Consider the following 12,548-nt stretch of genomic DNA (forward strand, 5'->3'; position numbering starts at 1 on the left):
TTTTGTGCTGTGAAAAATGACCTTGTCGGTTTAGCCATTGCTGCATTGCACCATTTTACATACAAGGCAAATTTTTCTTTGAAGAATCTCAGAAGTCTAAACTTTAACTGAGGGCCATACAGAAGCCTGGTGTAGTAGTAAATTATAGTAAATAGGCACAAGAAAAAGTTACATGAATGAAAAAAAGCTTATTTTAAAATATAAACTAGAAAGTGCCTGTTTGTCGGATACCTCTTACTTCAAATTTTATTTGAGCTTGTAGAACTTTGATTCTGTGGAGGTATTTTAGAATATTTTTATACAATTTAACCAGACTTTGTTCTGCTGGTGATGGCATTTTGTATCATAAAATATACACTGGGACTGTTAACAAGAGGCACCAAATGATTTGCCTGTTTTGTTTAACGTATTTTTGCTCAGAGTATTTTTATTTACTTTTGCCAAGTAATGAGATTATTTACAGATTTTTAGAAACTTAATCTTTATGTGGGAAAAGTATGAAATACTGAAAATGTTTGTGTGCTGGGAATGCAGAAGTACAATTACCAAATAGCTCATTTTGTATTTAAAAGGTCGACTCTTCCAAAAATTGGAAATTAAACTATATGCATTTTTGGTTTATGGTTTGTAAATGTTACTGAGTTTTGCATTTTGTTAATTTCAGTTGGATCTTGGTTTGTTTCTTTTTCTCTGGTGTTGTCTTCCTGCATTTTTAACCGACATTAATAAAAAAGAACTCTGAACTGTCTGTTGTATCACATGTGCTCTATGTGATGTTCAGGTGTTTGAATAGTATTTCTGATGTCCAGTATTTAACCTTCCTTAAGCACACGAACTTGAAATACTGTGGCAATATATTTATTATTAAATTGCTGTAACCTTCTAGTATAAACGTGGATGGTATTCTGGGTGTTTTAAAAATGCAGTCAAATTTTAAATTCTAAAATAAATGTGGGTAAGATGGTTTAATTTGAAATTATTAATAACTAAATTAGCCTCAGGGATTGTTGAAGCACTTAAACAGAGCTTTTCTAATAATGCAGTTTAAAAACACATCAGATTTTCATACTGTGCTTTCTTTACTGTAAATGCTGCACACAAAATATTATGTAAAAAGTCACCATTTATAAAAATTATTTTACATAGTATATAAATTTTAATGCTTTTTTGGAGATTATCAACAAGAGCAGCAATAGACATAATTTGTTGAGGAAATTGAAAGTATTTTACCAGTGTTGGAAAGGAATAAGAGCTAAAATCTGAGCCATGTAGCAGGAGTCCCACAGGGGGTTTTGTCCTTAGGGGTATGAGATTTGCATAGCGTCTGTGCTTTTGGGGTTTTCATTGAAAGGTTATTTATCATAATTGATCTATTTACATTTAACACCTGTTGTGTGAGGTTACCCTTCTCCCTCTTCACATCTTTTTTTTTTTTTTTCTCTAAATTAACCTGCTCTGTGTGACACCAACACACCTGAAGTGTGGGAACAATTGAGCACAGGATATTTGCAAGTGAACCCTGTTGAGCTTATTTGTGAGGTGTGAGTCAGCTCAATGTCATAAAATGTGCTTTACTTCCTGAGGTTGACCTGAAGTAGGGGAAATGATTTCTAGGAAGTAAAGCCACCACTTTGCTGTATTGTAACCCCGAAATGCACCGGTGTCTGCACTTCACATGCTGCTGAGACCAGCTTGGCATCCATGGAAGTACCTGCACAGTCCTGGTGGGAGCCCTGGCTGGAGGAGGAGGTGGATGTAGCCAGTGCCATTCACCTGGGCTGGAGAAGGGTGTTAGAGTGCAAGAAAATACAGTTCTTGCACACCACTGTGGTGCCCTAACTGAGGAATTGACTCCTTCTTTTCCAGTTCTAAGGGAATACAAAGGCCTGTGTGGAATAAACAAAAATGCCTGAGAATTGTCCCAAAGCAGACGGATTTATTGCTGGGGAGAGAGATGGTGTTAACTCTTTACAGTTTGTAAGCTGGGGCTTGTACTCCTGCCTTTCCAGGTGCTCAGCAACACCTGTCCTTTGTGCTTTGACAGTAAATCGAACTTGGAGCTGAGTGATTTCCTGCAACTTTGCCCAAAGTGAAAGTTGCTTTGGGTCTGCTGCAGTTCCTGCTGACCCCCACCTGTGTGCCTGGGATTTGCATAAGTAATTGAACACAATCTGCTGTATCTTCTAGCATCTTCTGTGCTGCGTGTCTGAAGGGCAGGTAGTGTGAAGGTACATCACCCGTGGTCGGCCCTCATGGGAAGTGCAGAGCCAGAGGCAGGCTGGGGCCCCCCTGAAGCGCAGCAGTGAGTTTTGCAGGGATAGCAAGTAACAGGCGTGGGATACGTAGTTTTCCTTCCCCTTGGCCTGTATCTGTTGCAGTTTCTCTCCCACCTCTGAAATACCCAGCGTGGGAACGGTTTGAGCTGCAGACCCTGCCGGGCTGGGCCAGCCCTTGTGTCTGTGTCCAGCTCTGGGCTTCTCTAGCATGAAAACATCTTTTTTTGGGGGAAAAATAGGATGCGGTGGGCTAGCTCCCAGGCCGTTTTCTGTGCAGAGCTGGAGCTCCGCGGCCTGAAATGGCGTGTTTTTGCTCAGCAGCCACCTCCCAGCGCAGGGCTTTGCGCAGCACAACACCCTCGCCTGACGTGGCAGCCATTTTATGGAGATGTCGGTGCACACGAACCAGCGTTTGGCGGAGCGGGGGAGAGGAGGGGAACGGTCGCGTTAAGCACAAACTGCCCCCGGTGCGTGGCGCTGGGAGCAGGGGGCAGCCCGGTGTGGCTGGGGCAGCGGCGGGGCCGTGGCGGGCGGCTCGGGCGGCGGCGGCGGCCGGCGCTGTCACAAAATGGCTGTTCTTTGTGCCGCGCTGCTCGGGCGCCGCGGGAAGCGGCCGCGGGGTTCAAAGGCCGCCCTGCGCCGGCCGCGCCGCCATTGGCTGCGCGCGCCGCGCGGGCCCCCGGGAGCGGCGCGCGCCCGCCGCGGCCGCCCCCCGCTTCCGCTCCGCTCCGGGCGTGGGCTCCGCTTGCATTTTGAGGGCTTTTCATTTTAATACTGCAAGCTATTTTGAGCAGTCACTTGAAAAGAAGCAGCGCTATTTTTTGCTGCGGATTTTTTATTTGCCTTTTTTTTTTTTTACTCTCTTTTTTAAACTTCAGAAGGAATGGTAGAATGCCGTAGTATTCCCAGAACATCTGTCTTTTTTTTTCCTTTTTTATTTTTTTTAAGGAGAGGTACAGCTTTCAGTATCTTGAAATTACCAAAATTCACTGTTTGCTTTCAGTGTGCATTTTGCAACTGATTTTCTTTCAGCTGAGTAGAAACATTGAACACATTTGTTAAAATGCCTCAAACTGTGGGTTTCAAGTTTTTATCCGGGGGTGATGAGTTATTTTTTAGCTGTTGTGGCCATGTGCATGTGCCGAGGCTTTCAGTTTCATTTGCACCGCCGCATTCTTCAACAAGGATTTTTTTTTCTTTCTCCCTTTTTAAGTTTTAACCCTTTGTGAAACTGTCCAGAGCCTTTTTTGAAAAGGAAAAATGCTTGATCAGTGCGGGACACAAAAGGAATAATGTACAAGGAATGCATATGAATCGTGATGTAATCTGTGTGCAGCACAAAGGAGATTGTTCTTGTTTTGCTTTGTTACTTCTGTTTCACATTACCCTCGTGAAGGAAGTGTCTCATCTAATTACGCATGCACAATCCTGAGACTTTCAACTCCTGTTCCCTGTTCTGTGATTGCTGCCAGAGATGGATACAATATATACAGTGCTATAAAAAGAGCTCACCAACTGCAAGAAGCTACATTTAGCTGTAATTCATTGTCTTCTGGATTGTTATTTTTTTTAGTTAAACATCTTAAGCTAATTAATGAAATTGCACAGATTCTCTAAAATGCTTGACTTTTTCTGAATAAAACCTGGAAAATGGGAATGAAGAGCTCACCTGGGTAATTGTGTAACCCAGTTTCTGTGGCACAGCCGGGGCTGGGGCGTTGCCATGGCTGAGTGCACGTGTGTGCAGGCATGTTCCCAGCTCCATGAGTGCCTCCAGCCGAGGGAAGGTGACTGGAGCCTGTTCCCCTTTCTGCCGGGTTGATGTTTCACCTGCCGCGCTCTGAGGGCAGCAGTTGCCCTTATCTGCACCTTCCCCCACTTCCTCCAGCGCTGGAGCCGAGCTGGGGCTCGGTGGCGGCGTTTCCGAGAACGCGGATCCCGGGAGCAGCGCTGGGGCTGCCATAACCACACTTCTGTGCTCAAACAAACGCTTCCACTGCCAGCTTTGGCAGGGCCAGCAAGGCACCGATCTTTCATTTCAATCTCCCTAACTCGCTATAGGGATAAACCAATTACTGTCTTTGTTTGGGTGTTTCACCCCTCAGAAAGTTGCTCGTAGCACTGGCAGGTTACTGAGCTGCCAGACTTGTCTCTGAGGAGTTTTTATACTGGGACATCTATTAATTCAGGTTTATCAGTGCTGGTGTTGAGGAGCAGGTGAGAGTACCTGAGGCAGCGAGCAGGAGTCTAGGGACTGAACTGAAGCTTCCACTTCCATGGGCTTGGCTGCTTTTGAACTCGAGACAGCCCAAGTAAACCTGCTTTGGGTAGGTTGGCAGCTTACATTGTCATTGCATCTCCTGGTACATTACCTGGAGCTGTGTGTATCCACTGCATCTTGTTTCAGGTTGCACACGACAGTCCCAGCAGGAATTGCAATGTTAAATTAGGCTAAGTTCTGGAGATGGAAAAGGCTTCTAAATCTCTCTTCTCTCCTTGCCCCTAGCTGAAATCCAGCTCGGGAAGGAGCTGATAATGGCTGGAGAAAGCTTCTGTTCTGCTTTATCTCTCCTCTCCTTCAAGGAAAATAAATACAAACAGCACAGCACTGGGGGAGGGGATGGCCTGGATTACCATAATTAGATAAAAGCAGCCTTCCAGCAAAGGATGTGCTGTTCTACTGACATGGTGTCTTACATCAATCTTTCTGGTGTGCTTTTATTAAAACACGTGTGCTGAAATGCCATGTGAAGATGCTCTTTCAGTAGGTGCTGGTGTGTGTGTAAAGCCCACCTTCACATCCTGTAGAGGAGACTTGAAATGAAAGAAAAAAAGCCCAGAGAAGAAGTTTACCCCTAGTGACTTGCAGTCAGTTGAAGCTTTTGTGAGTCTGTCACACTGTCAGTGCCTCGTTTTCTTAGGGAGTATCTTTTGGATATAATGAGACAAATGTTGCTGATTCTTTCCAAATGTGCAGCAGCTCATTTTACATTACAGCTTGTGTAGCACTGCTGCTAAATTATAATTTTCAATCTTCACCTTCCTTTATATTTACCTGTGGGCTGAGATAACCTACTCTGTAATACATGTGCTTTTTTTACCTTGACTAATAAGGGTTAAAAATTAAAACGTTTTTAACAGTGATCTCAGATTCATTTCTGGTATTGTGCTGGAAGTGCTGGCATGGCGTTTGATCTTGGCAGGGCTCAGTTCAGTGTCTGCCAAGCTCCACAGACGGGATGGGATGCTTAACACTTCATTGCTCACCAACCTTTACCCCAGCTATGAACAAGGGTGTTGCAATGTCAAGAATCCACTGACTCCAGAACACCCGACTCCTTAGGAAAAAGCCATGTTGCAACTATTTACGTTTCTTGCAAGTGTTATTGTTAGGTATAGATGACTTAATAGAATTGCTAATACGTTAATTATAGGAGTCGTTTGCATCTCTCTCATGGGGAGGAATCTCTGTACTTCAGAGTTGTCACCAGTTGAGATTTGAATGCCATGTGCTGTCTGCAAAACTTAGTCTTACTGACGAGCCTTGGTTAAAAACAGCTTTTAAGAGTCACTTGGAATAACCCCCTCAGGCCAGATCAGGCTCCCTTTTTCTGAACTGCGGGTCACCTGGAACCATGAAGGAATTTCTGCACCATCATGTTCCTGTTAATGGGGTTTGGTTCCTAAATTTTCATATACACTCCATGTCTTTAATCTGATAGGTTTTAAAGGAAGCTTACAAATTTCAAGGGAGAAAAAGCACCCGCTTTTTCTGTACTAATTGTGTGTGCACACTCCAGCCCCCCTCGTGCATCCACGTGTCCTTTGCCCATGGGATGCGCCTGTGTGCAGAGTCCCCTTCGTGCTGCCGCTGAGCTCAGCCTGGCTGTTCCCGGCGGGACGAGGAGCAGCGGTGGCAGGAAGGGACAGGGACAAGGGAAGGGCGGAGGGCACAGGGACAGCCCTGCCCGCTGTCTGAGGAAGGCTCTTCTCCTTGGCTGGGCGTGAGGAGGAGCTGGGAGCTGCCAGGAGCCAGCCGGGATCCGCCCGCTGATGCGGGATGTGGAGCCCGGAAATGCTTGGGAAATGCTTGGGAAATGCTTGGCTGCCTCCCGGAGAGGGAGAGATGGGCCCATTCAAACCCTGAGAACTGCAATTGTTCTCCCCTTTCTGTGCAGGGAAAGGGAAGGATGCTGCCTTGGAGATTATCAATGGTGCTCCTTAATCAACCAGACAGGTTTTGACTCCTTTTGTCCCTCTGCTGGTGTGGTTTTTTTTTTCTTTTTTTTCTCTGTCCCCACTAAACATCCCAAGCATTTTCAGCCTCTGACTTAAAGATCAGAGGGCGAGAGAGCCAGCTCTCCCCATCATGAAAGAATTGCTCTTTTTGCTTGCTTGTGCAAACACAACATAGTGTCTTCCTAGTGGAGGAAAAAACCCCGCCAGCTTTTGGAAAGTCTATAATTCAGGATAGCCCAATGTGCTTTGTGACCTGCAGCAGAGCAGTGAGGGATATATTTAGCTCTGCCTTTGGTATTTGGGAGTCCTGTGCTGGGGTAAGTAGCAGTGGCCAGAATAGGCTGGAAAGCCTCACAGCCTAGTTCAGGTGGATATTTTGGATAGATACCTCTTGGGTGCACAATCCCTCAGCTGGTACAGCAGCACCATGGCCCAGCTGTGCCTATTGCTGTGTAAATGTAATTAACACCCAACCCTGCAAGCCAAGTTTGCAGGCACAGAAGTGTGGATTCTCCATGAGAACTTCTCACCTACGTATTTAAGGGAAAAAAAAAACCCAAACAAACAAACAAAAAAAAACAACAAAAAAAACACCCAAGTTGCTGATCATAAAATGAGGTTAGGGAAATGTTTTTATGCTGCTTTGAAAAACTTGTGGGTAATCTGGAAGGGCCAGCCCTATCACTGTGGGAGTTTGTTGTTCCCCTTTAAAGCTGGCCCAGATTTGGACAAATCATACTTTGAGAATTCAAAGTTGTTTGAGACTCACTTGTAAACAGTGTGAGGAGCCTGGTTGTGTTTAGGATATTCTAGTTTAAGTTCCTGCTTGGAGACAGATCAATGTGTAAAAGCACCATGCATAGGTATGGAGAGTAGAGGAGCAGGAGTATTTTTTCTTCTTTCCCTTTCCCCCATTTCTACTTTTCCCTGCAGAAAATAAAAAACTGGGAAAAACTCTTTCAACAAATGACCCTTCTCAAGGCTTCTCACTCAGAAAATCTTTGCCTTGGGAGACAAGCAAGCACCAATCACTTTTTAGTAGACTTTCAGACTAAAATCAAGGGAACTGAAAAAGCTAGGAATGAATTTATTTATATTCAGTGTCACAATCTGTCCTTTGCTTGGTTCTCCTGCACACTCCATGTGCCGTGTCTGTATGGCCTTGTCTATGATTACTGTGGTATTTGCTCAGTCCTCTGTGGTACCCATGTTATCTTCTCTTTATCTACTGATCTATAACTAGAACCCATCTTGTGTTCCTCTCCCTGGCTTGTTTAGCCTAAAGGTTAAATTTAGTTTAGTGCCTTTTTACAGCTACCCTGTGACTTGAGGGCACATATCAACATTCATGTGCTTGTTTGTATTTGCAATATATGTAGCCATTTCATATATGTTTATATAGAAACACAGAATGGTTTGGGTTGGAAGAGACCTCAAAGATCATCTCATTCCAACCTCCCTGCCATAGGCAGGGACACCTTCCCCTAGACCAGGTTGCTCAGAGCCCCATCCAACCTGCCTCAAATGCTTCCAGGGAAGGGGGCATTGTCTGGGCAACCTGCTCCAGTGCCTCAGCACAGTTAAGGAAGTTTTTCCTAATATTTAATCTAAACCTACTTCCTTTCAGTTTGAAGCCATTCCTCTGTGTCCTGTCACTATATACTCTTGTACGTAGTTTCTCTTCATAATAGGGAACATCATATTATAGATCAGATATTCAAAGGAAATGTTTAATACCATCCAGTCCTCATCTCAGCCGATGTGTTTGCCCTTTCTGTAGTTTGTCACCATGCTTTTGTGTCCCACAGTTTGTACAGGTCCCTTTAGGAAGACAGACCTGTTTAAATAGTTTTAAGTCCGTGGCCTGCATTGGCCTTGCTGCTCTGTGCTTTGGAGTAAATCTCAGGTTGGTTCTGCTGGTGGATGGGAGTGGCTTGGAGCAGCTGGCAGCCTGAGCTGAAGCGCTGTGGGGGCCCAGGAGCTCCTCTCAGGTAGAGCTGGCTCTGCCAGACACCCTTGGGCTGACCCAGCAGCTCCTCCAGCCCTGGGCTGCTCAGGATCTAAGAGATTGGAGAAGACCCCTGAGATCACTGAGTCCAAGCTATTTTTGCATTGTCCACTCTGCAACTCTCCTGCACTACCAAGTGCAGTTTATTTCCACTGTTCCTGTCACTGCAAAGGCTCGGTCCTGCCTGGGCTTAAGCCAGCGGTGACCTGCTCTTTCTCTGGGCTCTCCAGGTGTGTCATCAGGAAGCCCAGCACATCCAGCCAGTGCCGGGAACACGGGCTGCAGGGGGAGCAGGGATGGGAGCGGGGAGGGGCTGTGTCCCAGCCACCTGCCCGGGGCATTCTGCTGTCAGTGAGCCACTGATGTGCACCTGGGTGTCACTTACCCACAGCACTGGTGACGCTGTGGCCAGCAATGCACAGGAGTTAAAAATAACGGCTCCTGCTGTCACCCAGCCCTGATGTTACCCAGCCCTGCGATGATCTGCCAAGGTCCTTGTCCAGCCTTCGCAGGGTGGTTTTGCTGGTGCCGAATCCCTGCAGAGCCCAGTGGAATGCTGCTGTTGGGATTCAAACTTGTTTAGATTCAAAACATTCACAACAGTTCTTAAAGCTGGGAGGAGCTTTGCTTGTGGGAGGGTCTTGGGCTATTAATCCTCCTTTATTCCCCTGTCTGAATTCAAGTTCTGTCCCTCAAAAGCCACATTTTAAACACTGGGGCAGAATGGTCCCAGTTAGAGCCATGCCCCAGTCAGTTCTTGGTTTCACAAATGTGTATTGGGGTCATTTTTTCAGCTGTCTGACACCTTCTGGAAGCATATCTACTGTTTCTTCTTACTGAGAATGTACAAAATTATTTGCTGTTTGCAACGATGACCCCCTATAAAAGGAAGTCATGTGAAATACTAAATGCAAAATCTGGAGGCTTCAGGCATGTGGTAATAGCCTTTTAAACTCAGATGCCTCACTATAAAGGGTCTTATCGCTGCCTTTCAGCTACTTATTTCTTGGAAGGATCATGTTCTTCTTGGTAAGGAATGATTTAGTTTTGCTCCCTTTCAAGTCAGGAGCAGGCTCTTAATTAAACCAGACTTACAGCCTGAAGTATTTCTCAGAAACCAGAGGAATGTATTTGGCTGAGTCTTTGCAGATTTCAACTTTTTTTAGGAGTTTCTCACTTCAAGGAAATTACCAATGGTCCATCTGTTGCTTTCTTTGATGTTCATGGGTGTTTTTGGAGGAGGGTGCTCTGGTTGAATTGTGATTTTTGTGACAATTAGTTATAGCTTATTTCTCACTTTTACTTTAATTGAAAGTAGGTCTTGTTTGGATGCTAACTCAGGGGCATTAAACCAGGACAATTTCCAAAAATAACTTCTGAAAAGAGGACTTAAGTCTCCAGGAATATACAGTGTTAGGCCTGATTTGACATCTAGCGTTGCTGATACATTATATTATGTTGGCAGGTAGAAATGCTTCCTGATTGTCCCAGTGACAGTTAGAAAGGATTCTTTTATGAAAACAGGCCTTTCAGTTATTTTATCTCATCAACACAGAAAAGAAGATAAACACATATTTTGCCTCAATAATAGGTTGTTCCTTAATAAAAAAAAAAAAATTGCAACAGCCTTCAAAAAGACATAACCACTTCTCATGTGTGTTTCTTTCCTTAGTAGGGGAAGCAGGTGTGCAGGCAAATATCTGCACATACAGATGTGTATGCCACCAGAGAACTCTCCCTCTTTTCAGATGACACAGTTCACAGCCTGAAAAAAAGAATTACAGTGTTCAGACAACGCTGTGGATAAAGCACATGAATTATGGCTCTTGATGTGCAGAGAGCCTGTGTCCCTGTGTCCTTGAAATAAAGCTTAAGGCTTTGAGGAACAAAGAGCTCCAGAGCGAGAGGAGAACACTAATTACTGTTCTGCCTCTAAACAAATACTGTCAGAGCTGTCTGGCCTCAGTCTTGCCTGGGCTGTTAAAATTCCTTCCAGCTATTGCTCAGAAATCTGATTGAAGGAAAAACTGTCTTCCTCTTTTGTGCATCCCTTGGGACACAGGACCAACATGCCTCAAGCAGAGCCTGATGTTGCCACTTATGTTGTGACAGCAGAGGTTTGGATGCCTCCAGATCCCATTCCTTTGTGGAGCCCAATGGGATGGTGTCCTGCTGAGCCCTGCCCATGGACACCATCTGTCTCCAGAGCTGCTGGAGTGCCATTCCCAGGAGCAGTGTGGCACCGCCATGGGTTATGGCCGTGCCACCACCACAGGTCATCTGTGTGGCACCACCACAGGCAGTGGTGGACAAGACGGGAGAACTGTTCTAGAGCCCCCAGAACAAGGGCTGTAGTGGGACACTGTGCCTTTGCTTCTCGTGGATAACCTCCACCCATGGACAGGGACAGGCAGGAGGGACTGGGCAGCCTGGGATGGCCGTGGTTCAATTTCATTTCCAGCCCTGCTTGTAGGACACAATGGGATAACCCCGCTCTCTCAAACCCAGGCTGGGATGGTGAAATAGCAGCCACGGGTGATGGCTGCTCCCGGTCCTTGCGGAAGGGGCTCCGTTTGTGTCCCCTCAGGCTCGGAGGGTCACGGTCCCCACGGTTCCCCTTCCCTGGGGAGTACCAGGGATCCATCCCAGGGATCCATCCCAGGGATCGGGCTCAGCCCCGCGGTCGCAAGATGGCGGCGGAGGGGCGGCCGCGAAATGGCGGCGGCGGCGCCTGAGGGCGCGCGGGTGCTGCCCCCTGCCCGCTCCCCGGCCCTCAGCCGCGGATCCAGGGATTTGTCCCGGATCGGGAGCGGGACGGGCCGCGGCTGCCTCCGGGCATCCCCCGAGGGTAACCCCTGCGGAGTCGGATGGAAATGTACACGTGCTTTCTTTGCTTGTTTTTTTTTTTTTTTTGTTTTTTTTTGTTGTTTTTTTTTGTTTGTTTGTTTTGTTTTTGTTTTGGTTTTTTTTATTGTTTGTTTGTTTTTTTTTCTTTTTTTTTAATTATTATTTCTCCCTTGAATTGTGAAATCTGAGCAAAGCCTTTCATGTACTTTGTCGCTTTTGTACAAAAGTAGAAAAAAAATAAAAAAAAAATCCCTTTAATCCCGCTGCAAAGTTTTCCTGACTCTTCTTTCGTAGTGTTGTACCTAGGTGAATCCTTAAGTATGACAAGCGCATCCGGCTGCCAGTGGAAAGCTGACTGGGAAAGGGGTGCTCCTTGTTCCAAAAGTTTTGGGCATCGTCACTGTGTTTTTGTTTGTAGCAGTGGGGTTTGAATGCTGCTTTGCCAGTGCATGTGTGTTAAGGTGTACTGAGATTTCAGTTTGCTTTTTTGGCTCTTAAAATAAAAAATATATATGTTGGGAGTGATTGGACAAAGGTATTTGAATGTTTTTGGCCACCTAAAATAGGTTTGGCCTCTCATTGTTTTGTTGAGGAGCCTTTATTTAAGGGAATACTCAGTGTTAACCCATTTTTATATAAAATACTAAAAACAAAACAAAACAAAAAAAAAAAAGAGGGGAACTACACCTACTTAGTGTTCTGCTCTCGCACTCTCGCATTATTGCCTTGAGAAATGCAGTGCACAGCACTGGTGTAATCGTTTAAAGAGGAGCTGCCCCAACCACAACCCCATATAAGCTTCTTCCTTTTTCCCTGTTGCTGAATTAATTCTTTTCACAAAAACATTCTATTTAACATCATTCATGGTGTTATGGGTATAGTGTTTTTGATACTGGTCTCTTCCAGAAAGCAGATATCAGGTTTATTCTGAACCACTGGCTACACTGGGATGTAGTGGAGAGCCGTGCTGGAGCAACTACTCATGTTTAATGTAACAGGATGGTCTCTGGATGCTGCAGCCCCACTGTGCCTGACTCTGCCTCGCTCCAAGACACCCAGATCCTCCCAGTAGAACCTGTGCTGCTGGTGCTGCTAATGCTTCTCTTCACCTACCACCACTGCTTTTGTTCCGGTGATGAGCAGGGATTTTTGGGGCTGCATTTTCTCCAGTGTTCTGG

General features: G+C 45.6%; 1 protein-coding gene across 10 annotated transcripts in view; it reads left to right on the forward strand.

Annotated features, from left to right (window-relative positions):
* Window positions 1-12,548, forward strand: part of CHD2 (chromodomain helicase DNA binding protein 2) — a 90,265-nt gene that overhangs the window by 36,434 nt on the left and 41,283 nt on the right. The gene's annotated exons all lie outside the window — the stretch shown is intronic.

The sequence above is a fragment of the Passer domesticus genome, chromosome 14 (assembly GCF_036417665.1).
Source record: "Passer domesticus isolate bPasDom1 chromosome 14, bPasDom1.hap1, whole genome shotgun sequence".
Lineage (NCBI taxonomy): Eukaryota > Metazoa > Chordata > Aves > Passeriformes > Passeridae > Passer > Passer domesticus.